This window comes from Oreochromis niloticus, linkage group LG5 (assembly GCF_001858045.2).
Source record: "Oreochromis niloticus isolate F11D_XX linkage group LG5, O_niloticus_UMD_NMBU, whole genome shotgun sequence".
Classification (NCBI taxonomy): Eukaryota; Metazoa; Chordata; class Actinopteri; order Cichliformes; family Cichlidae; genus Oreochromis; species Oreochromis niloticus.
This window is the reverse complement of record NC_031970.2, coordinates 12,877,222-12,900,447: the sequence shown is the minus strand read 5'-3', so window position 1 is coordinate 12,900,447 and position 23,226 is coordinate 12,877,222. Positions and strand designations below refer to the sequence as shown.

The following is a 23,226-nucleotide window of genomic DNA, read 5'->3' as shown; positions in this document are numbered from 1 at the left end:
AATAAATAAGCTTTTAGATAACATTGAATTGTGCTTTGTTTTATTCTATATCTATTTATTAAGTGTTTTTTCAAGTATAATAACAACATACATTTTCCTTTGTTTATATAGGTAAATTTTCAACTCACTGGAGTAAGAATTGTATGATTACTCAACAAGAATATCTGTGTTTGGTGAAGGCAGAAATACATGGCATTGAAACCAGAATTTCTTCGTTAGACTTCCAGGATTATCCTAATTAGGTGAACAAGAAGATCCAAGTTGGCAGAACTTTTAAATCTTAGTTGAGTCAACAACAGTTGGCAAAAGTTGAGAAAACTCAAAAATCTCTTGCATCATGTTGCCTTGAAATTTTACGTTTTCTCAACATTTTCTTTTTTACAGTGTAGGTGTCCAGAGGCCTGTGTACAGCTGGAGGCCCATCAAATGAGACAATTGACAGACCTCTGGACACTAGTGTTTGGTGGGCCCGTGCCAACTTGTTTTAATAATCAAGCTTTTTTTCTTTCTTCAGACTCAATATTATATAAGGCAGTAGTACTAGTAGTAGCCAATTACTACTACTACTTTATATGTTCCTTTACCATGCAACCAACAACTGCAGTGTCTCTATAAGCAATAATAATGGTTATATTTTTAAAAAAAAGTTTTTTAAAAATATGTTGTGGCTGTAACATCAGCAGTGTTCCTTCTTTCTGATGTTGCTGTCATTCGGAACCGCTACATCGATCACTACGGCCGTCTCCTTCTGTTTGTCTACCACCACTATGTCCTGTTGGTTAGCCACCACCATTTTGTCCGTCTGTATCTGGAAGTCCCACAGGATCTTAGCTCGGTCATTCTCCACCACCCTTGGGGGCGTCTCCCATTTTGACCTTGGAACTTCCAGGCCATATTCGGCACAGACGTTTCTGTATACTATGCCGGCCACTTGGTTATGGCGTTCCATGTACAGTGGCTTGCAAAAGTCTGAGTGCAGTCAGTTGCCCATAGACATTGCCTGATGAGTGCTAATGACTAAATAGAGTGCACCTGTGTGTAATCTAAAGTCAGTACAAATACAGCTGCTCTGTGACGGTCTCAGAGGTTGTCTAAGAGAATACTGGGAGCAACAACACCATGAAGTCCAAAGAACACAGCAAACAGGTCAGGGATAAAGTTATTGAGAAATTTAAAGCAGGCTTAGGCTACAAAAAGATTTCCCAAGCCTTGAACATCCCACGGAGCACTGTTCAAGCGATCGTTCAGAAATGGAAGGAGTATGGCACAACTGTAAACCTACCAAGACAAGGCCGTCCACCTAAACTCACAGGCCGAACAAGGAGAGCGCTGATCAGAAATGCAGCCAAGAGTCCCATGGTGACTCTGGACGAGCTGCAGAGATCTACAGCTCAGGTGGGGGAATCTGTCCATAGGACAACTATTAGTCGTGCACTGCACAAAGTTGGCCTTTATGGAAGAGTGGCAAGAAGAAAGCCATTGTTAACAGAAAACCATAAGAAGTCCCGTTTGCAGTTTGCCACAAGCCATGTGGGGGACACAGCAAACATGTGGAAGAAGGTGCTCTGGTCAGATGAGACCAAAATGGAACTTTTTGGCCAAAATGCAAACCGCTATGTGTGGCGGAAAGCTAACACTGCACGTCACTCTGAACACACCATCCCCACTGTCAAATATGGTGGTGGCAGCATCATGCTCTGGCGGAGGTTCACCTTCCAGCAGGACAACAACCCTAAACATAAAGCCAGGGCAACAATGGAATGGTTTAAAACAAAACATATCCATGTGTTAGAATGGCCCAGTCAAAGTCCAGATCTAAATCCAATCGAGAATCTGTGGCAAGATCTGAAAACTGCTGTTCACAAACGCTGTCCATCTAATCTGACTGAGCTGGAGCTGTTTTGCAAAGAAGAATGGGCAAGGATTTCAGTCTCTAGATGTGCAAAGCTGGTAGAGACATACCCTAAAAGACTGGCAGCTGTAATTGCATCAAAAGGTGGTTCTACAAAGTATTGACTCAGGGGGCTGAATAATTACGCACACCCCACTTTTCAGTTATTTATTTGTAAAAAATGTTTGGAATCATGTATGATTTTCGTTGCACTTCTCACGTATACACCACTTTGTATTGGTCTTTCACGTGGAATTCCAATAAAATTGATTCATGTTTGTGGCTGTAATGTGACAAAATGTGGAAAAGTTCAAGGGGGCCGAATACTTTTGCAAGCCACTGTATGCCCTGCCTGCTAGCATCTTGCACCCTGCTGTTATGTGCTGGATTGTCTCAGGGGCATCTTTACACAGCCTGCACCTGGGGTCTTGCCTGGTGTGATAGACCCCAGCCTCTATGGATCTTGTGCTCAGAGCTTGTTCTTGTGCTGCCATGATTAGTGCCTCTGTGCTGTCTTTCAGTCCAGCTTTGTCCAGCCACTGGTAGGATTTCTGGATATCAGCCACCTCCTCTATCTGCCGGTGGTACATACCATGCAGGGGCCTGTCCTTCCATGATGGTTCCTCGTCTCCCTCCTCTTTCTTGGGGTTCTGCTGCCTGAGGTATTCACTGAGCACTTGGTCAGTTGGGGCCATCTTCCCAATGTATTTCTCAAGCTTCTCGTGTTCCTTCTTCCTGATGTTGCTGTCATTCGGCACTGCTACATCACTACGACCGTCTTCTTCTGTTTGTCTACCAGCACTATGTCTGGTTGGTTTGCCACCATTTTGTCTATCTGTATATATATATATAAATATTAAGGGTGCAACGATACACAAAATTCACGGTTCGGTTCAGTTCGATACTTTGGTGTCACGGTTCGATATTTTTTCGATACAAAAAAAATGTTCATGCCTTTTTAATTTGTCATTTATTAAAATTATAAATATATATTTTAACTCAAACGTATAGTTTTTAAATTTAATGTTGCTGAAACAACAAAATAATTAAAAAAAAAAGTTTTTTACAGAGAAATGGCTCTTTCCAAAATAAAAGCTATACTATACGCTTCTTCTGGGGTATATTTTCAGCAGCATATTAAACATATCAGGTCCCCATAAGGAGAATCATGTGCTAACGGCTGTCTAAATGACGCGGGTAATGTTTGTAGCATGCATGCTTGTTGTTTTTGTCTGCTTCCACTTGTCTTTGCACTAGGATGATGTCGGCGTAAATGTGCAGTCATATTCGTTGTGTTCCCACTAGTGCTGTCAGCGTTAATCTCGTTAAAATGACATTAACGCCATAACGCGGCAAATCTCCGTTAACGAGTTACCGCAGATCGCCCCGTGCGTGGGGCTGGACGGCGTCAACACGTTAACAAGCTAACTGCGCTAACGCACTAGTTCCCACCAATTGAGCATTGAGTGGCACATCCGACATACTGTTTTACTTTTGTCCATGACGCGCTTACCATCAGGGTCATGCTTCACATGAAAACCAAGATAGTTCCAAACGCCAGATCTGAATGAGGGTGGGGGAGGTTCAATTTCGGCTAGCGTTGAGGCAGTTGCCATGTTGCAACGAGCTTAGCTTCTGTCTTGCTAGCTTGCGCTGCGCTCAGTGGATCTGCACTCGACAGTGCAGCCTAGGCGGGGTAGTCGAACGCAGATCCACTGAGCGCTCAACACAGACAGCATCGTCAGAAGAAAAGTTGATAAAATAAATAAAAAATTTTGTATTGTTCGATACATATGCGTACCGAACCGAAAGCACTGTATCGAACGATTCAATATCGATACGAGTATTGTTGCACCCCTAATAAATATCTATATCTATATCTAGATAGATAAATAGATAGATATATATATATATAGATATATATATATTCTTTTTTTTTGTTTTTTTTTTGTTAAAATAAAGTAAAATACATTTAGTAGCAGCTTTACTGTTGGACTCCATGCTTGCCCAGAGATTTGTTAGCTACAAAGACAAAAATGGCAATAAGCCCCGCCTACCCGTGACATCAGCGCACAATCAAGATTTTGCATTTTGGAGGGGGGTGGTGTGTATTCCAGTTAACTATTGCACTGTGAAATACACTTAGTCCTTGAGTTTACACGCCATTTTCTCTGAGTTTTGTTCAGTTAAACCCGGGATTATTTCTCAGCCGTTTATGCCCGTTCCCCACCCCCACCCCTCGGCGGGGTTAACAGAGCCCGCCCCTCTCTCCTCAGCAGCCTCCGCCTCTCTTCACTGGTCTGTCATCCACACCGCTGTTGTTGCAGCCATTTTACCGTGGAGCGTCGGCAGGCACAGCGACCACCGGAGGATGCCGAGGGAGCACCGTTAAAAGGTAATTCCGCTTTTTTCACGAGCTCTTTAAATTCAATGGATAATCTTTACATTTCTGACCGTGCAAATGCGTCGGCCAGTGTCTGACGAGTAGAGGCCCAGCCGGCAGGAGGGGCTCAGGGAGCCTCAACAACTCGTAGCTGCTCAAAGAGAAGAAAGATCGTTGGGAGAATGTTTGGCGAGCGAAGCTTTCTGCTGCCACTTCATATATCCGTGCGAAAAATGGCGACGTCTCCTATCAGACTGCTGAAAGTTGTAAATAAGCTTACGTGCGGCGGCTTCGTTTGATCCAAGTTTAAGTGCGCTGTAAAAGCAATGTTTTCGTATAAATAGGACTGAGTCACGTTGGCGCATTCGGCAAGGGGGCGCACGAGAGCAGCGCGAAGAAGGGGTCGCTCGAGAGCTCATTTACCCGTTGATATTTCCGTTTAATCATTAACTGGCTAGCCTGTTTTTAAATATGTTCTGTCACTTTTTACTTAATAGGAACAACATTTTTAGCTTCCTTGTTCGTTCTAATGAATTAAACATTACTTTAAGTCCATTAGTGTACTATTGAAAATAAGGTGAGGCTAGCTGAACTTTTGTTTGGGGCAAGTCACGCCCATCACCCAGCAATAAGTTTGGAGCGTTGTTAGTTTCATATTGCTAGCATTCATTTATAGTTTCTTGTAGTCATTTTCCTTTTTAGGCTTACAAAAGTGTGTTCACGCCAAACAGAAAGTAACTTTAGCTTCATGTTAGATCTACTGTTTGTAAAAACCTTAATATATTTGTTTTGAGCAGCTGGTGGAAGGTGAAGTAGTACTAGTGCTAGGTGGAATCAAGTTGCAGAGCAATGACACAAGTTCGTACACAAATTTTCAGTTTAACTTCTTTGTTGTTGGGTTTTTTTGTGCTCATTAAATCTACGCTTTAAGTACATCGTAACCACAAAGCTCTCAGAAATCCTACGTCGTAACCTGGCATGTATCTCTACTACACATTACATTGCCCCAACCCGCAGCTATTGTGATTGGTCTTCTCAGTACTGTTGATTCTTCATTTGTTCTTCTGGTGATTTTATGTCAACGTTTTTAGATTTTTATTTTATTTTATTTCTTCAGTAAAAGAATACAAATGTCTGCCTCAACAGAAAGGCTCTGATAGTAGTGAATTCTTGAAGGCTGATTGCCAAAACTAGCTAAAATGTTTGCAGGGAATGTTGAGGGTGGAAAAACTTGAGCAGTGAATATAAATATATTTTCTTTAGGAAAAACATTACAACCTGACCACAGCAAAGAGTGGGCCTTAGGCAATTAAATATTAAGTTACTTAGTTCGGGTTAGGTTGGGTATTTAAAAACATCTTGGTGAGTGTTAGGGTTAAAACTACTCTGAATTAGGACGTCATGGTTTGGGTTAAAATACTGTCGTCACTACTTAGTGTTGGGAGCTTTTTTCATAAATATTTTTAAATAGAGGTGAGAATTTCAAGGAAAAATACAGTTCAGTTTTTACTGGGAATTGACAGTTTTGTTAGGTTGGTATCATGCTAGCTTTACAGACTGAAGTTTGGATCAGACTTAGCTTTTGTTTTTTGGAGTTCCACACAACGCTAGCCGTGTGGTCAGTTCAACACACACGGCACTTGAACGAGCCCTTTTCCACTGACTCGGGTCAGCTTCACATGACTCAACTTGGTTTCTAGGGTTTTCCTTTAGGAGGTAGTATATGGTACTTTTGTAATACCTACTCTGCTGGGATTCCAAATGATCTGAGGTAATCCAAAAGTTTATGTCAGCAGACTGCCGATTTGTTACATGGTGGCAGCACGTGAGCCATGAGTGTGACTGCGTTACAAAAATCAAAAGCACTATTTTGCAAGCCTGGCAGTAAGGGGTTACTGACTGCATAAAAAACAAAACTGTGGTCTAGAGCAGGGCGATATGGCCAAAAATATATATCACGATATATATTTGAAAATTTGCGATAACGATATAACTGACGATATAATTTCTGCGAGACAAAATACAACTCCACAACTTTACTAGCGCAAAAAAACCCCATCCATTTATTTTCACTTAAACAAGCAGCTGTTTTTTATGTGCATTAAAGCTATATAAAAATTTAACAGTGCAAATGCAAATTCCTTGCTGAAAGTTTAACCAAAAGGCATTTCCAGTAGAAATGGGCTGACATATCCTGAGCATAACCATGTATAATATCCACTGAAGTTAAAAAGAGGTGCTTTGCAACATTAAACTGCAGTGTGCCAAATAAAAGTCAAATACGTAATTTTCGGACCATAAGGTGCATTCAGATAAATCAAACTTTATTCAACTCATTCTTCTCATTTCCTCCACTTCTGTACCATTGATTCATTAATGCTGTATTCTATCACAGCTGCTCTATTTCCATGTTGTTGCAGTATATTAATGACTAACCTTGTATTGTGGATGGATTATCTCAGTTGTTCTCCTGACTGAAGTTTGGTCCGTTTACAGCATCCTGCCATGCGATTGCATTTGTCCCTAACCATCGGGAACCCTCACGTTAACTTTTATCGAGTGGAAAAAAGTTAGCGTTCATCCTCCAGCTTCACTGTTTATGTTATGCTAACATAGCTGTGTCGCTAGCGATCACGTAGCACATCATTATATACCAGCTAGCCCAACTTCAGTAACCCTACAAACGTCACTGCTGTTTAGTTTCCTGTCTTCATTTATGTTGTAAGTGATAGCAGAGCTGTACGTTTGAATTTTTTCAGAAATCTCTCAGTCAGAACATGCTATATCATGCTTAGGTAACTAGCGAAACTAGCGAGCTAACTACCGCTAACTTCCTGCTAACTTCTAACTCCGTTAAATGTAATAAATTCTGTTTTCATGGATGCCTGGATGTTAAACTTAAGCATTACTGCTTTACCAGGTGTAACTATGATCGTTTTATTAAAGATGAAAGAATTTAGACAGTTTTTAACTCTCAGTGATGCCGCAGTGTTTGTCAGATACACAAAAAAGTGCTTTGTTGTGCATCTGATGGAGAAACACCAAACCAGTTCCACATCACTGAAGTTGCACCATTTTTATAAACCAATTCTGGTTCATCCGTTTCACTCAACAATCCGCTTTCCCCCTTCTCATTCTCTGTTGCCGCCGTGCTTCTTTGGCCATGTGCGTATGAAAACAAAGGCACTGCGCATGCACGTTTTACCCATATTCTATCACGATAGTTCATTTTCTTATCGTTGCCTAACATTGTACCGGTATTACCGTGAACGGTATAATATGGCCCAGCCGGTAGGTGGTCACTGTCTGACAAAAAGCCATACACCTAGCAGCAGGTATACCATTGCCTTGATGTCCTTTATTGCTGTACTGTTCATGTCGCATACAAATGACGTTGCAGGAATTTGGTTGCATGTATAATGACCTCACGAACATAAATAGGTGGTACACAATCCGGTCTTTAAGTGATGACATGATGAATCCTGCTTCTGGGCCCAAACTACTCTGGGTTTAATAACGCTGTTGTGTATTTAACATGTTTTAATGCTTTGTATCTTGTTCTATTTAATCTCAACAAGCCCCTAAAAGCAGTCAGTGATCACTGTCAGTCTCTCTCGATTTTTATTACCGCTAATCATTTTAAAGCTCAGTTTTGAAACCCTTACAATGTAACTACAGCCCAGCCCATGCAGCAGTATATTAATGACTAACCTCGTGTTGTGGATCCTGACTGAAGTTTGGTCTGTTTACAGCATCCTGCCATGCGATTGGATTTGTCCCTAACCTTCAGGAACCCCCACGTTAACTTTTATTGAGTGGAAAAAGGTTAGCCTTCATCCTTCAACTTCACTGTTTATATTGTGCAAACATAGCTGTGTCGCTAGCGAAAGCGTAGCACATCATTATATACCAGCTAGCCAAACTTAGGTAACCCTACAAATGTCACTGCTGTTTAGTTTTAGTCTTCATTTATGTCGGAAGTGATAGCAGAGGTGTACGTTTTTAATTTGTCTCGGAAATCCCTTAGTCAGCACATGGCATATTATATTTAGATGGAAACTAGCAAGCTAACTCGCTGCTAACTTTTAACTCCGTTAAATTTCATAAATTCGGTTTTCATGGTTGACTGGATGTTAAACTTAATTGTTACACCTGGTAGAGGAGCAACGCTCATCATTTTATTACAGATGAAAGGATTTAGACAGTTTGTAACTCTGAGAATTAAAATAATAAAAATCAAAAACAATCTAAATCTAATAGTCATTACCACTAGTCTCAGGAACAATCCCCAGTGCTAGTATGGAGGCACTTCAAATTTCTCTCCGAATATGAGTTTGCATTTGAGCTTACGTTATAAGATTGGATTAAATTATCCATGGCCCAGTAAAGTCAGTTTATGCATTTAATACCAACCAAGCACTGTCCACCCCGTCTGGCCTGTTTTTTTTCCATACTGTAATGTATGTATCTAATGCAGCTATGGAAAGATTGTCTTAGAATTCATTCTGTCGGAATGCATTAATACCCTCATGTACCACCGAAGCTTACCAGACATATGGAAAGGTGTATACCAAAGTTAGAATGGTGGACGATAACTGATTTTAGTCGATCAAAAGGGGCATAAAAACACGAAGAGGCTTGAAATATCAGTGAAATTTGCAAAAAAAATGCAATCTACTTTTTTAATGGCTGAAGTATTCTTCTGTATGTATAGTAGCATCTGATTTCACTGTTACACACTTTACTGAACTGACACCTGGTAGCTAGTACCTGGCAGCTAGACCCATTGACTAGCTGGGCCACAATACACGGACAGAAATACCTGTTGATTTTCATTTCGAACTTTTAACTATTTTTTTTTGGAAGCACTAGTAGACTGCGACATGCTAGCTTTACCTGGTGATCCCAAAAAAGTTGATTTTGTTTATCTGGACACAGCATTATCACTGCGCTGATGAGTTATTGTCATAACCCTGCCAGGTTGGTGGGTGGGTGGGTAGGCAGGCACCGTGGACACCCAAGTTTGTGAATGCGATAACTCGAAAATGAGGTGACATGGGATTTTGAAATTGATACCATAGGTGCGTATACTAAAAATCTCAGATGAATTTGAATCCTGGTGACCTGCAGCTCTAAAAGTTTCAGTTAAGTTTGAATTTCAGTGACCTCAAGGTGCAATTTTTTGGGTTTAGGCTGTGATTTTTAAACAACATTCTAAGTTGACAGTAGAATTACTACTTAATCACTTTGCATTATTGGCAGTCATTTTACCTGTTGTTGTTCTAAGTTGATGAATTTCACTGTTGTCGCTGTTGTTGTTTCACTGCCAAATCTCTGCTAGTCTTTACTGTAGTGGACACCCCTTTTGTGTGTTAGCTTGCCCAATTGATTTTTGACAGTCGTGTTTGTGGCCTATTCAGGTAGTCAAAGTTTTTGAAGACATTGGTTGCTTTATTTGCTGAAGTCACATCAGAAATGGTCTCAGTGGAAGGGTGGCTGTCAAGAAGCCACTCTTAAGGAAGCAAAGCAGGGAGAAAAAGCTGAATATAGGTCGGGGCAGATAATTCATTTAGATTTGCAGCAATTATGTGAATAAGATCCGTGGGAACAAACTTACTTTTTCTACAGTAACTTTTTTCCTATAGCCATTTTATCCACTCTTCAATAAAAGTTTGACTAAGCGTCATCACAAGGAGTAAGCAAATGGTTACACTGAGTGAATTTGAGAAATCTGTTTAGAATGCTTGCACTTTTTAATAATACTGTCAGTGGTCCAGGGTATTGACAAAACATCACTAGAGACTTGTAAGATAATGGAATCAATATTTGTTCCATTTATAGTTTATATGTCGTGAGATCACACTGAGCTTTCCCTATTCATCCGCACGGGGCCTTGGTGGCGGTAGCCTGAAATAACTGCCTGGGTTAATTACCAAGACAACTTCTGGGTTGAAAAGATTTGCTAGTTAGGACTTTGACTTTTATTCAGGATGTTAGTTCCTTCCAGCTAGAGAGGTAGTAGAACCCGTCAGCAGTGGTTGTGGAACTCCTATAGACTCGTTAACCCCAGTATCCCAAAAAGCTGACTTTCATAAGTATGAAATCTCTCTTCAGATTGCTTTGTTTAAAGTTATGTTAGCGATAGTGGTTAACCCATAAGAAATCAAATTTTGGTATTGATTTTAAAAAATTGGTGACAGACCAAATAAGTTTTTCATAGCATTTAAGCAACATTGTCACACATCCCTGAGTGCATCTTGAGTTACAGCTGGTGTATAGGTGACTTACAATGCAAGGCATATACGCTAATTTGAATTCACTAAGACTCAAGATTTCTTGTTACAGTGCTATGTCATTGTAATTCTCTGGCTTTTCTGTGTTATGCAACCTGGATAAATACGTTTTAACAAACAGAAGTCTAGTGATGTTGAAAGAAAAAAAAAAAACTAGTAAAGGATTAATAGTTCTTTAACCTTTTGATGTTTTAGCAAAATTTCTACCAGTTGTTATTTGATGGCTCTATAAAATATTTAGGTGCTTTCCAAAACCTTTCATGTTTGGTGAGCTGCACAGAGTTAAAATTTTGTCTGGAAATATTTGGACAGAGACAATTGCCATAATTCTGCTCTATTACCAAGCATTGAGTTTTCTTCTTTGTAATTATACTTCTTCTACTTTAACTGTTCTCAGTTTCTTTCTTTCTTTCTTTCTTTCTTTCTTTCTTTCTTCTTTTTTTTTAGGTTTTTTTTTTTAGGTTTTTTGTTTTAAGGCATACTGTGTCCGGTTGCTTCAATAACTGGTGCTGACCTGTGCCATTGTGTGCTTCAGATCATGAGCCAATAGTTTGAATTTTGTAGTGAGTCTTATACATTTTCTCCAAAGGTCTTCCATTCATGACAGACTTGGATGATGAATAATAAAAGTTGCTTGTCAGTAGGGCTGCAACTAATGATTATTTTGACATTTGACTAATCTGCCTAATTTTTCTTTGTTTAGTCAACAATTCTTTCAATAACTCTTATCTCCGCTTCCTGTGGGCAGATTTCCTTTGCTAGGCTTCAGTTCCTCACATGCTCAAGGCTTCCTACCTATGAATATCTGTTGTCTCGTACTAGGGCTGCTACAAACGATTATTTTGATAGTCGACTAGTCACCGATTATTTTTGCGATTAGTCGACTAATCAGATCATGCATCCATTGAACGTAAAGCATCCAGCTTATTGCATTGGCATGCATCTACTCTTGTATAACTATCATTAGCTTACAGCTTGAAGTGTTTAAGGTATGTGCTAACTAAAAATAAAGAGCAGATGATAGTTTATTAAACTTTTAATGAAATTTGCAGATTGTCTCGATGGAGTTTAATAAACTCAGCCATCTGCTCCTTGCTCTCTAAAATATAACAGTACACTGGAGTAAATTCTCGACCATGTCACACTTCTGTTTAATCAGTTTTCTGTTTGACGTTTAGTCAGCTGTGTGAAAGCTAACTTTTATCTCAGCCAAACTGATTTACTCAGGAACAAATAAAACACTGAAAAAAAGCCAAATAATAACATTTTTAAGTTATCTAAGTGACTTATATATCATGTTTAACCTGAGTAGCGAAAGACCGCGGTGGGTTTGAAAAGTTTGCTGTTCTCGCTGGCTCTAGTGACCCTTGACCTCCCGGTCAGCTATCGAGCTAGTAGGGTAACAGAAAACAGCAGAAAACATCACAATATGTGACCTCTATATATGTCGAGCAGATATTTGAAGTTTACACAGCTACACCTGAAAATATGTTGAAAGTTTATTTTGTGACCCAGAAAGAGTAATAAGAGTACTATTAAAAACTAAGTAGCTGCCGCACTTGTTGGAAACTGGAATTGACTGAGAATTCTGGGATAGGTTGGGGCACGAAGGAAACACCCGACCCATCCTTCAAATCTGGGGAAAAGGAGGACGCATTTGGAGAAGTCTTCAAATTTGGACAGCCTTCATTGCACCACTGTAACGTAATCGGCCTACAGATGCGGCCTCCGAAGAATGCGACCCCTGAATTTGGACACAGCTACGATACCGGAAACTGCTTCTTCTTCTTTGGTGTTTAACGGCAGCTGGCATCCTTGTACATGCAGTGCTGCCATCTTTTGTTTCAGTCCGTTATTACACTTAAATCCTACTATTCATTCCTGCGTCTTTCAGGATCTTACAAAACTTCAAACGACCCGTCGACTATTAAATTTGTCGTCGATGATTTTGATAGTCGACGTAATTGTGACTAGTCGACTAATCGTGGCATCCCTCGTACCATAGCAAATTGAAATAATAACCCAGGAAACATATGAATTTTGAAAATAATCAAATGTATTTTTAACAGGACCATCACAATAAAATGAAATAAATCAAGATATTAGGTAATACAAAATTAAGTGCTAGTAGTATTTTAAGCCAAAAAATTGTGTGCAAATAGGAAACTAAAACTGGTTTCCGTCCAAAAGTTCACATAAAGCTTAAAAAAAAATTTAAAAAAAAAAAAAAATTCCAGTCCAAAAAACCAAGTTAACAAAGTTTACAGATGATTCAGTTCATGAATTTGTGACGTCAGACTTGAAGTGGACATACTCTGGAGTTAGAATTGATCTTATCTTTGAAACGATATTCCTAGCTGCTGATAATAGTGATGTTTGATTCGTGAACGAATCGTTCAATACTCGAGAATCACTTTACTGACTCGTGAATCATGATTCACAAGCGCAACTGACTCACTGACTCATCCCTGTTGCTGTTAGCAAGCTAATTCCATTAGTAGAAATATATCTAGCTTATAATTAAAATTGTGGGGGGAAAAAACGACAGCCAGTTTCTTAACAAAAACATTTCTGCTCTGAACTGGAAGAAAAAACCCTGAGTAGAAGCTCACATCAAGACAATAGCTCCTCGGTTCACAGTAGCATCGCTCAGCTAGCATGCTAACAGCACATTTGAGTTACTCACCCCCTCCCTTGCTGTGCTGAATCATAGCATAAGCGAATCACTCAGGACTCACTAACCCCCTCCCTCCTGGCTCACAGCTCAAACGAGTTGAACGAATCACTGACTCACTCACCCCCTCCCTTCCTGTTACGAATCACTCACTCACTCACTCACTCACTCACTCACCCCCTCCCTCCTGGCTCACAGCTGCTTCTTCTTCTTCTTCTTCTTCTTCTTGGTTGGCAACCAATGTTAAGGCGCTTTACCGCCCCCTGGCTCACAGCTCAATGGACATTTAGATGAGAAAATATATATTTGACACATTTAAGGAAAATACCAATAAAATAAAAATAAATATTCCCTTTAGAATTTTTTTTGCTCTAAAAAAAATAGTTTTCTTTTACAATCATACATCTTAGCAGTAGGATTTACATTAAAAGAGAAACAAATTAAGTTTGAGTGAAAATATATCTCCAAAAGTTGAATCTGTTCATCTGGACGTAGCGTTTTGTGAGAGAAATGTTTCGTCACTCATCCAAGTGACTTCTTCAGTCTCAGCTGACAGCAGGTTTCCCCAATCTTATAAACAGTACATTTGCATAATGACTGAAACCAGCCCACTGAAGGAACAATGGGCTGGGAGGTCAGTTCCTTAATCATAATTATGCAAATTCTCATGACCATTGTTCCTTCAGTGGGCTGGTTTCAGTCATTATGCAAATGTACTGTTTATAAGATTGGGGAAACCTGCTGTCAGCTGAGACTGAAGAAGTCACTTGGATGAGTGACGAAACGTTTCTCTCACAAAACGCTACGTCCAGATGAACAGATTCAACTTTTGGAGATTTACTTTCCTGCATGATTGAGAATGCATCAAGACAAGTGAAAATATACATTTTTGCACTCTCTGGTCTACTGACTCAGTGACTCAAATGACTCAAGAAACCCGATTCACTTTGGTGAGTGACTCATTAAAACTCGATTCAGTAAAAAGAATCGAATTTACCATCACTAGCTGATAACCATTCTAAGATTGTTCTCTGTTATGACTTCAGCTATTTGAGAGTTGCGTAAGCCTCTTTTCGGGACAAACTCATCTATATGCCCGTGCTTAATACTGGTAAGGCAGAATTAGAAAAGACCATTACTAATCATAAATTTGGTTATATATCATAGTTTCTCAGATGGTGTAGTGTTCAATGCCAACACTGCAGAAAAGTGTGAAATGAGTCAAAACATGGTTCTTCAAAATGGCCACCCTTTTGCTTCGATTACTGCTTTGCACACTCTTGGCATTCTCTCGATAAGCTTCATGAGTTAGTCACCTGAAATGGTTTTCCAACAGTCTCGTTTGAGATTCCAGAGATGCTGAACACTTGTTGGCCCTTCTGCCTTCTCTCTGCGTTCCATCTCATCCCAAACTGATCACCTCCTAGGCCAGGGGTCGGCAACCCGCGGCTCCGGAGCCGCATGCGGCTCTTTAGTCCTTATTTTGTGGCTCCGGGTGGTTTGGGAAAATAGAAGTATTTCGCTTAAGTGCATTTTATTTGTGTTTAGTTCTTTTCTTTTTTTTAACTTGTAGTTCTAAATTGGAAGATTATTGTGATTTTGAAATATAAAAATAAAATTATATCTTATTATTTTTTTCATCGCTCAAAATAAGCGTCACACTCGCGGAAGCCGGTGTACCCGCCAAAACGCCGTGCATTTATCGAGACTTTCAACCCCAGATAGGCCAATTATGGATCTTCGGATCCACATTATGTCGGCAGCTGTTCTCCACCGTGAACTATGTTAAAAACAAACACTGCTCCCGCCTCACAGATGACAGCTTACAGTCCTGCGTAAAGATGAAAGCCCCGATTTGCAGACGCTGTGCGCCGAGGTTTGGGACCAGAAGTCTCATTGTAAACATATCACGGCAAACCCGACGATGTTTGCATGAACATGCTTTTCAGCATCTCTTTATTGACCACTTTTCACACACGGTTGCTGTACGCATAAAGCCGGCTGTAGCTTTTCAGCTCACAGCCCGACAACACAACAGTAGAGAGAGCACAGGCTTTAAGGCGGCGAGGCACGATTGCGGGTGCCGCTCAGGTGCGTCCGACTCCCATGCAGCGGCACTGCAGACCACGCCCCGCCACACACATTAACAAGGTAAAATAGATATTTAGGCAGAATTTTGCAAATATCTATTTTATTTTTTTTATTTTTTTTAGCGGCATAGTGCTTTTTTTCCCAATTACTTTTTAAAAGTCAGGTCAAGGCTCCAAAAGCCTTGACCTGAAAAGGGTGGCAGCTCACAACAGTTTTTGTTTGCTACATGGATCATTTCAGTTCAGGTTGGTGTCTTTCCTTTTGTTATATTTCTTTAAGAGTTCAAAATGTGTTAATTTCATAAATAAAATGTAATTTTCTCTGTAGCACTTCATGGATTACATAAGTAACACACCTTAGTTGCTCTGTGGATTCTTTTAAAAAGCAGTTAAAAACCTTTCTGTTCAAACAAGCCTTTTGTTGATCTATGTATTTTATATTCTTTACATTCTTTACATTTGATCTTTTACATTGTGTATAATGTCTATTGATTGTATTGTTTATTTTAATATTTGTGTACAGTGCTTTGTGACTGCCTGTCTGTGAAAAGCGCTTAATAAATAAACTTTACTTACTTACTTTAGATGTTCGCACAAAGCACAAAGGTAAAAAACAATATATACAGTGTTATCTTCATTTTAGATTTCCAAAAGTATTTGCAGCTCCCAGTGTTTTGTTTTGTTTTGTTTTTGCGTGGAAACCGGGTCCAAGTGGCTCTTTGGGTGTTAAAGGTTGCAGACCCCTGTCCTAGGCAGTGCCAAGCAACTTGATTGGGTTTAGGTCAGGCAACTTTGGAGGCTAGGCCATCTGGCGCAGCACCCCATCACATTCCTTCTTGGTCAAATTGCCTTTACACAACCTGGAGGTGTGTTTGCTGTCATTGTCCTGTTGAAAAATAAATGATGGTCCAACTAAACACAAACCGGATGGGATGGCCTGTCGCTGCAGGATGCTGTGGTAGCCACGCTAGTTTAGTGTACCTTCAATTTTGAATCTCTCCCGAACAGTGTTACCAGCAAAGAACCCCTTTTGGTTGGGTGGAACCAGAGATCTCAAATTTGGACTCATCAGACCCAAGCATAGATTTCCACTGGTCTAATGTCCATTGCTTGTTTCTTGGCCCAAGCAAATATCTTCTGTTTGTTGCTTTTTGTTACAAGTGGTTTCTTAGCAGCTATTTGACCGTAAAGGCCTGATTCATGCAGTCTCCTCTGAACAGTTGATGTAGAGATGTGTCTGCTGCTAGAACTCTGTGTGGCACTTATCTGTGCTCTAATCTTAGGTGCTGTTAACTTCCGATTTCTGAGACTGTTGACTTAGATTATTTTTATCCTCAGCAGCAGAGGTGACTCGTCGTTAATAAATGCTAAAAAGAGACCAAGGAAGCGGTGTTGATGGGACGTTGATGTGACAGGCAGGAGGTGTTCACTGATCCTCAGGCCACAGAAAAATGGAGAGCCGCACAGAATAGCAATTTCTCTCTGCCACAGAGTGTCTTTTGAGGTGGAGGACTTCTAGTCTGCTGAAGCTGACTTTAGTGTGGTGTAAAATTGTGTTTTCAGTCGTGAGCCATATCAGTTTGGGTTTTGTGCTATGACCAAGACACTACCAGGATTGTTTCTGGAACACCAGCACTGAAGTACTTAAGGTATTTCATTTAGATCAAAGCTCATAAAACGAGCAGGGTTTTGGCATAGCACCAAAGGACTGACTTAAGTGGTTGAGCGGTGTTTAATTTACCCAAGTTTAAAATAAATGTTTATCAAATGCCAAAACACCAGGGGAAAAAAACATGTATTTCTGTTCAAGTCAACCCCAGAGGGGATTATTATCAGATAGAGAAATAAAATGAGACGCAAAAGCAAAATTTCCCCGCCTGGGCTGCCTTGTGTCTGTTTCAATATGTGACCCCGCCCCTCCCTCGGACAGTCGGGGATGAGTGCGCTAACATACCTGTAGGTTGCTGTTTTAATGAGTGTTTGATGGAAAACGACAATGGCGAAGTTTGCGTTCTCCAGTTGCATGATAGGTGAGTGCTAGTAAATAATTTTCCAGTATGCATGCTATTTTTTTGTTTTTTTTAAATATGATTATTATTATTTTATTTATTTTTTTTTAATTATGATTGTTATTTTGCTAGCTATCAAACTCGTTGGAGAAATTATTGAAATGCACTGAGTGTGATGCAGTATGGCAGCGCTATTACGGAATATGCTGTGAACTTAGCTAACATTACTTAGCAGTAATATGAGTTAATTTACTCAAGTGAAAGCTTTAAACATTAGCCCGATACATAACTAGCTAACATAAGGCTTTCTGATTAACTGTCTGGGGTCGACGGACCCAGTCTCCATTTCAACTTGGGTCGAACATGCGGACTTCAAGCTATATACCAGTTTTTAAATTGTGTTGATAGGTCACGTAAAACCGATGTTTTTGGGGGGTTTTCTGAATAAAACAGTGGCGTTTACTCTGGGAAGAAACGGTAAAAACTGCGGGGTTTTTTTATGGAGAGCGCTAGCAAACACGCTTTGCTTGTGAGTGAAAAAAGAAAAAACACTCCTTCCCTATTGGTGGAAAAATGTACAAAAAAAGCGCCCCTCCGACAGCCAAACCCATCTGTTCTCTGATTGGATTGTTACATTTGTGATTGACATAACATTGACCAATCAGATGAAAGGAAGAAAAATAGGGTCAAAATTCGTACTTGTAACTTGCAGGGGTTTTTTTTTTTTGGCTAAGTCCACACACAAATTCTTTTTACACATACAAAACTGATTTACAAGTACAAAATATTTATGACCACATTTTGAGCCCATAGTTATGGTCCTCCATCCTAATTTACAAAAGGCTTGAAATTAAAATTTCAAAATTGGAGGACACATCAGAGGACTGACTTCACAAAACAATTTTTAGTCAAATTATCTTTTATCATTTCTCTCAATTCAAACAAATTTTATTTATATGGTGCTAAATAACCACAGCAGTTGCCTCAGAGTTCTCTATATTGTAAGTTAGAGACCCTAAAAGGGTCTTCCGTTGCAGTACTGCTGTAATTTCTACTGTGTGTGTGTGTGTGTGTGTGTGTGTGAGTGAGAGAGAGAGAGAGAGAGAGAGAGAGAGGGTAGCTTTCACCAAATCTATCTATTCCTGATTGTTAATGTCCTCTTGAGCACTTTGCCCAGGCTGAGCTACCTGAGGCTTTGTGGTAGCCTGTCACCATGTTCAGACTCATGCTCCTTCAAAAGTGCAACAAGCTGTCTGGGGTTCAGTGCCATGGCTTTGATGAAGCTAACTGTTTTAGTTAGTTAATTAAAATGTTGTTGACATAAATTTAGCACCGACTTACAGAACACCTCCCGCTTATAATGCAAAAATACCAGTTTCAGTTCCGGTTTCTTTTCAGCCACATTATTTTGCATCCGCTTAAAAAGTCTGTCAGTTTGTCCTATCAGATTTTTACAGCAATCACCTTTAACACCTGCCACTTTGTCCCATTTCACCCCCAGCCTACCCAAGTGTTCATTTCCCTCGGTGAACAAATTGCTCCTTTTCATTGATCACATTGCTGCCAGATTCTTCATAATGTTAGCCTTTCGTTATCCCATGTACATAGATGAGTAAGTTGACTGTGTCTCGGGCATCAGCTCATCCAGAGGAAGGAAAAAAAGAAAAGTCTGCTTTATTTTATTTTTTAACTGAAGTTCCAGATTTTACACGGTGTCCTCAATCTGTCTTAAGTTTTCCTGTAGAGGGACACAATGTCAAATACCCCCCCCCGCATGCTTTAAATGTACTGCTGCTGCAGTATTGCTTGAATAATACTCATAATTTTGGTATGCAGCATGAACTTGGATGCGATCTGGCTGCTTTGCGTCTTTGAGTGTCTGCTCTGGCGCATCAACTGAAGCACTTCTTGTTTACTGGTTAACTGGCCAATCCCAGACGTTTGTATCGGCCTGCTTAGCTTTACTGCTCTATAACCACACAGCTGCATCTGCTGCCTGCAGCTGCATTTTCACTCTGAATGAAACCTGCAAGTGAAACAACATTAACCAAATAGGCAATCGGTCTTTTCATTTGGTAGTAGTCTGTGTTCTAGTAATCTCACAGTCTACTAAAGCACATCAAGGGTGTGCTTAGATCTTGTATCAGATTCCTCTTCCTTTTTTGTTTCTGGCAGAGGTTTGATTCTTGTGAGTTGGGCTTGGTTATATATTTAGGGTATATTTTGTTTGAGATGTAACTTTGGTATTTTGAAGACAAAGAAAGCGCATCAAATGTCTGTCACAATTCTGTTTGAAACTTGGTGGCTTTCCATTCAAGTTAATGGTCTTTTTTACTTTGCCAAAAATGAAACCTAAAGCCAGTAGTGGTTAAATCTGAAAATGTCTGTTTAGCATTTGGGGGGCATTCTAGGTTAGAAAGACAAAGGGCTTTGTGTATGTGCGGCAGTGTTTGAGATCACTACCTCTGCCCCTGACACGCATCATGTGATTATTAAAATGTCAGCTGAACACTCAAATCGTCTAGGTCCTCGGAGAACAAAAGTAAGTTTCAAGGGACTTGCAGCCAACAGAAGCATTTGAAGTCTATCGCTATGGTGTTGAACCATTGAGATGGAACTGGAGAAAGTTACATAATACCCGAGTTTAAAGGCATTTCTGCACATTTAGTAATGCACCCTGCAGTTTAAAAAAAATTTTTTGTCAACTAATTTAACAGTTTCTCGTGTAGTTAAACTTAAGTCATTGTAGTTGGTTGATGACCTTTGGTACCTTTGCTACCTTTGTTGTTACTGTTTACTGTCTCTATGGGGTATTGTGGTGGTGGGGGTGGGGTGGGGTGATGCATGAAACAACTATTAATGTGGACCCCCAAAAGTTGATTGTGTGCATCTGGACGTAGCGTTTTAAGTGGGAGAAACGTTTCGTCACTCATCCAAGTGACTTCTTCAGTCTCAGCTGACTGCAGGTTTCCCCAATCTTATAAACAGTACATTTGCATAATGACTGAAACCAGCACCACTGAAGGAACAATGGGCTGTGAGGTCAGTTCCTTGATCATTAATATGCAAATTGTCATGACCACTGATCAATGGCCATGAGTACCATTCACAGAGAGTTGGGGAATGGCTGCTATCACAGCATTGTAAAATGGCGAAAGATGTACCCTTAGGCCCTCTCCTCGATTCAGAGATGGCCTTTCACAGGCGTGCGTGCGTGCGTGCGTGCGTGCGTGTGTGTGTGTTTTTGTTTTTTTATGTCAAAGTCGTCAACGACTGATTTAATAGTTGACGCATCGTTTAAATCTTTGTAAGATCCTGAAAGACGCAGGAATGAATAGTAGGATTTAAGTGTAATAACGGACTGAAACAGAAGATGGCAGCACTGCATATACAAGGATGCCAGCTGTCGTTAAACGCAGAAGAAGAAGCAGTTTCTGGTATCATAGCTGTGTCCAAATTCAGGGGCCACATCCTTTGGAGGCCGCATTTGTAGGCCGATTACATTACAGTGACAGGACGAAGGCTGTCCAAATTCGAAGACTCCTCCTTTTCCCCAGATTTGAAGCAGTGCTCGCAAAATCGCTAGCCCGACGTCCCGGGGCTAGCGAATATTCCAGTCGGGCTACCAAAATCTATCTCAGCCCTGCCCGTCGGGCTATCATAGGAAGGAAAAATATATGTCAATGCTTTTGCATTCTTTTTGAAATGTAGCTGGGTAATTATGTCATTGGCATCGGGGAGCCACTGTCAATATGTGACATATTGAAATCGCGTTTGAATTTGCAATCGCGCGAACTGTGTATAGAGAGCGGCAGCACTGATTGGTGAGTGACGATTAATTGCGCACCAATTCCTCTGACATCGTCTTATCACTCATTAGCTTACTATTCAAACCTGACAAGTGAAATCTCCCACAGCAAGCTTAAACATGTGAGAGGTTGATTGCGCAGAGAATCGCTGACCATTATGTGAGTGCGTGTGTAAAAGCAGCAGGATATATATTTTAGCTCTGCTGAGCCAAATAAGACAAGTCAGGGTGAAGAAGTGACAGCCAAAAAAAAGCCTACCACAAAACGGAAAAGTTATGACAAATCAGACTATGAGGGGAAAAGAAAGTGCAGCTTTATGGTTTCATGGACAAAAGAATTTCTGTGGCTGGAATATGACAAGCTAAATAACCAGGGGTGCACATAAGTGGTCCGCAGGTGCGCATTCGCTGTCAAAAAAAAAAAGAAAAAAAAAGAAAATGCGCACCAGATAAGAAGTTGCAACGCGCACCTCCAGATTTTCTGGAGGAGGACAGACATTTGTTTAGAACTCCTAAAGATGTCGAAGAAGCAAGCTCCTTTAAGCAATTACTTTGGTGTTCCTCCACCTCCAAAGAAATGTCAGGAGGAGTCCGAACCGCAAAAGAAGCGCGTATTCTCGGAAAAGTGGTTGCAGGAGGTGAGCTGGCTTCAAACAAATGATGAACACACAGAGATGTGGTGCAGAATATGCCGTGAAAATCCCACTCTAGCGGACAAAAACAGTGCCTTTTATATGTACGCAAACGCGCGTTGCAACTTCTTATCTGGTGCGCGTCTTTTATTTTGACAACAAATGCGCACCTGCGGACCACTTATGTGCACCCCTGTAAATAACATAATGTTCTGCCGGGTGTGTTGTTGGTTTTCCCTCGATTTCTGAGTCGACAAGCGCCTTTGTTACTGGGACCAGTAATTTTAAGAAAGACCCCCATTAGAACCCATGAGAAATGCAAGAAATGCAATATTGCTCAGTCTGCAATATCTTTCCCAGAACAAACACCAATTGCAAAGAACATACTAAAAATAAACCTGAAAAATCTGTTTAGAACAGCGTACTATGTTGCAAAGAGTGAACTACCATTGGCAAAATTTAGCAGTCTTTGCAAACTTCCAAAAAAATGTCCTAGATCTTGGTTTCACTTATCTCTTACCCGTGACTTCAGTGGAAATTCCAAATTCAGGACCTGTCACAGACTGATTCATGTTCTACACAGTTCTTACAAGTGCATAGAAATTTCTGTTCAATTAGAACCAAGTATTTGAGTTGATGATTGTAATTTTTATACAATGTTTAATTTGTGTTTCAACGATGTTTTGATTAATGTTTTGTTTCCGTTACAATATTATACATTAATGTATAATAATGTATAATATTGTAACGGAAACAAAACAGGAAACAAAACATCAATCAAAAAAATTGCTCTCTTTTTTATTCGGGCTACTTAAATTTATTTTGGGCTACCACAAACTGAAGAGTCCCTGCCCGAAGGGCTACCAGGGATTTTGAAATTTTGCGAGCCCTGTGAAGGATGAGTCGGGTGTATCCTTCGTGGACCAACATATCCCAGAATTCATAGCGCAGCCCAGCCAATTCCAGTTTCCAACAATGGCGGCAGCTACTTAGTTTTTAATATTACTCATTCTGGGTCACAAAATAAACTTTCAACATATTTTCAGGCGAGAATTTAGCTGTGTAAATTTCAAATATCTGCTCAATTTATCAAGACATCACATGTTTGCAAAAGTGCTCTGACGTTTTCGGAGACATCTGTTACCCCACTAGCTCGATAGCTGACCTGGAGGTCAAGGGTCACTAGAGCCAGCAAGAACAGCGAACCCCCAGCACATCGTTTTCACCCCCCCCACACGGTCGTTTGCTACTCAGGTTAAACGTGTTATAGAAGTCACTTAGATAACTTAAAAATGTTATTGTTTGGCTTTTTTTCAGTGTTTTATTTGTTCCTGAGTAAATCAGTCCAATCACCTGAAGAAGATTTTAGATTTTTGCAGCTTATACTTTACATAATGAATATAAAAGTCCCATAACGTTACATAAATACGTTTTTTTTTTTGGAAT

At 40.1% G+C, this 23,226-nt stretch overlaps 1 protein-coding gene across 2 annotated transcripts in view; it reads left to right on the top strand.

Moving 5' to 3' along the window:
* Positions 1–4,113: 4,113 nt before the first annotated feature.
* The window catches only part of ccdc71 (coiled-coil domain containing 71), a 30,018-nt gene continuing 10,905 nt past the window's right edge, over positions 4,114–23,226 (top strand). The window contains exons 1-2 of one of the 2 annotated variants that reach the window (XM_019359133.2): positions 4,114–4,286; positions 8,027–8,099. The gene's annotated coding sequence lies outside the window, so the exon portion shown is untranslated. The remainder of the gene's footprint in view (positions 4,287–8,026; positions 8,100–23,226) is intronic. The other variant, XM_005469697.4, reaches the window with a different exon arrangement.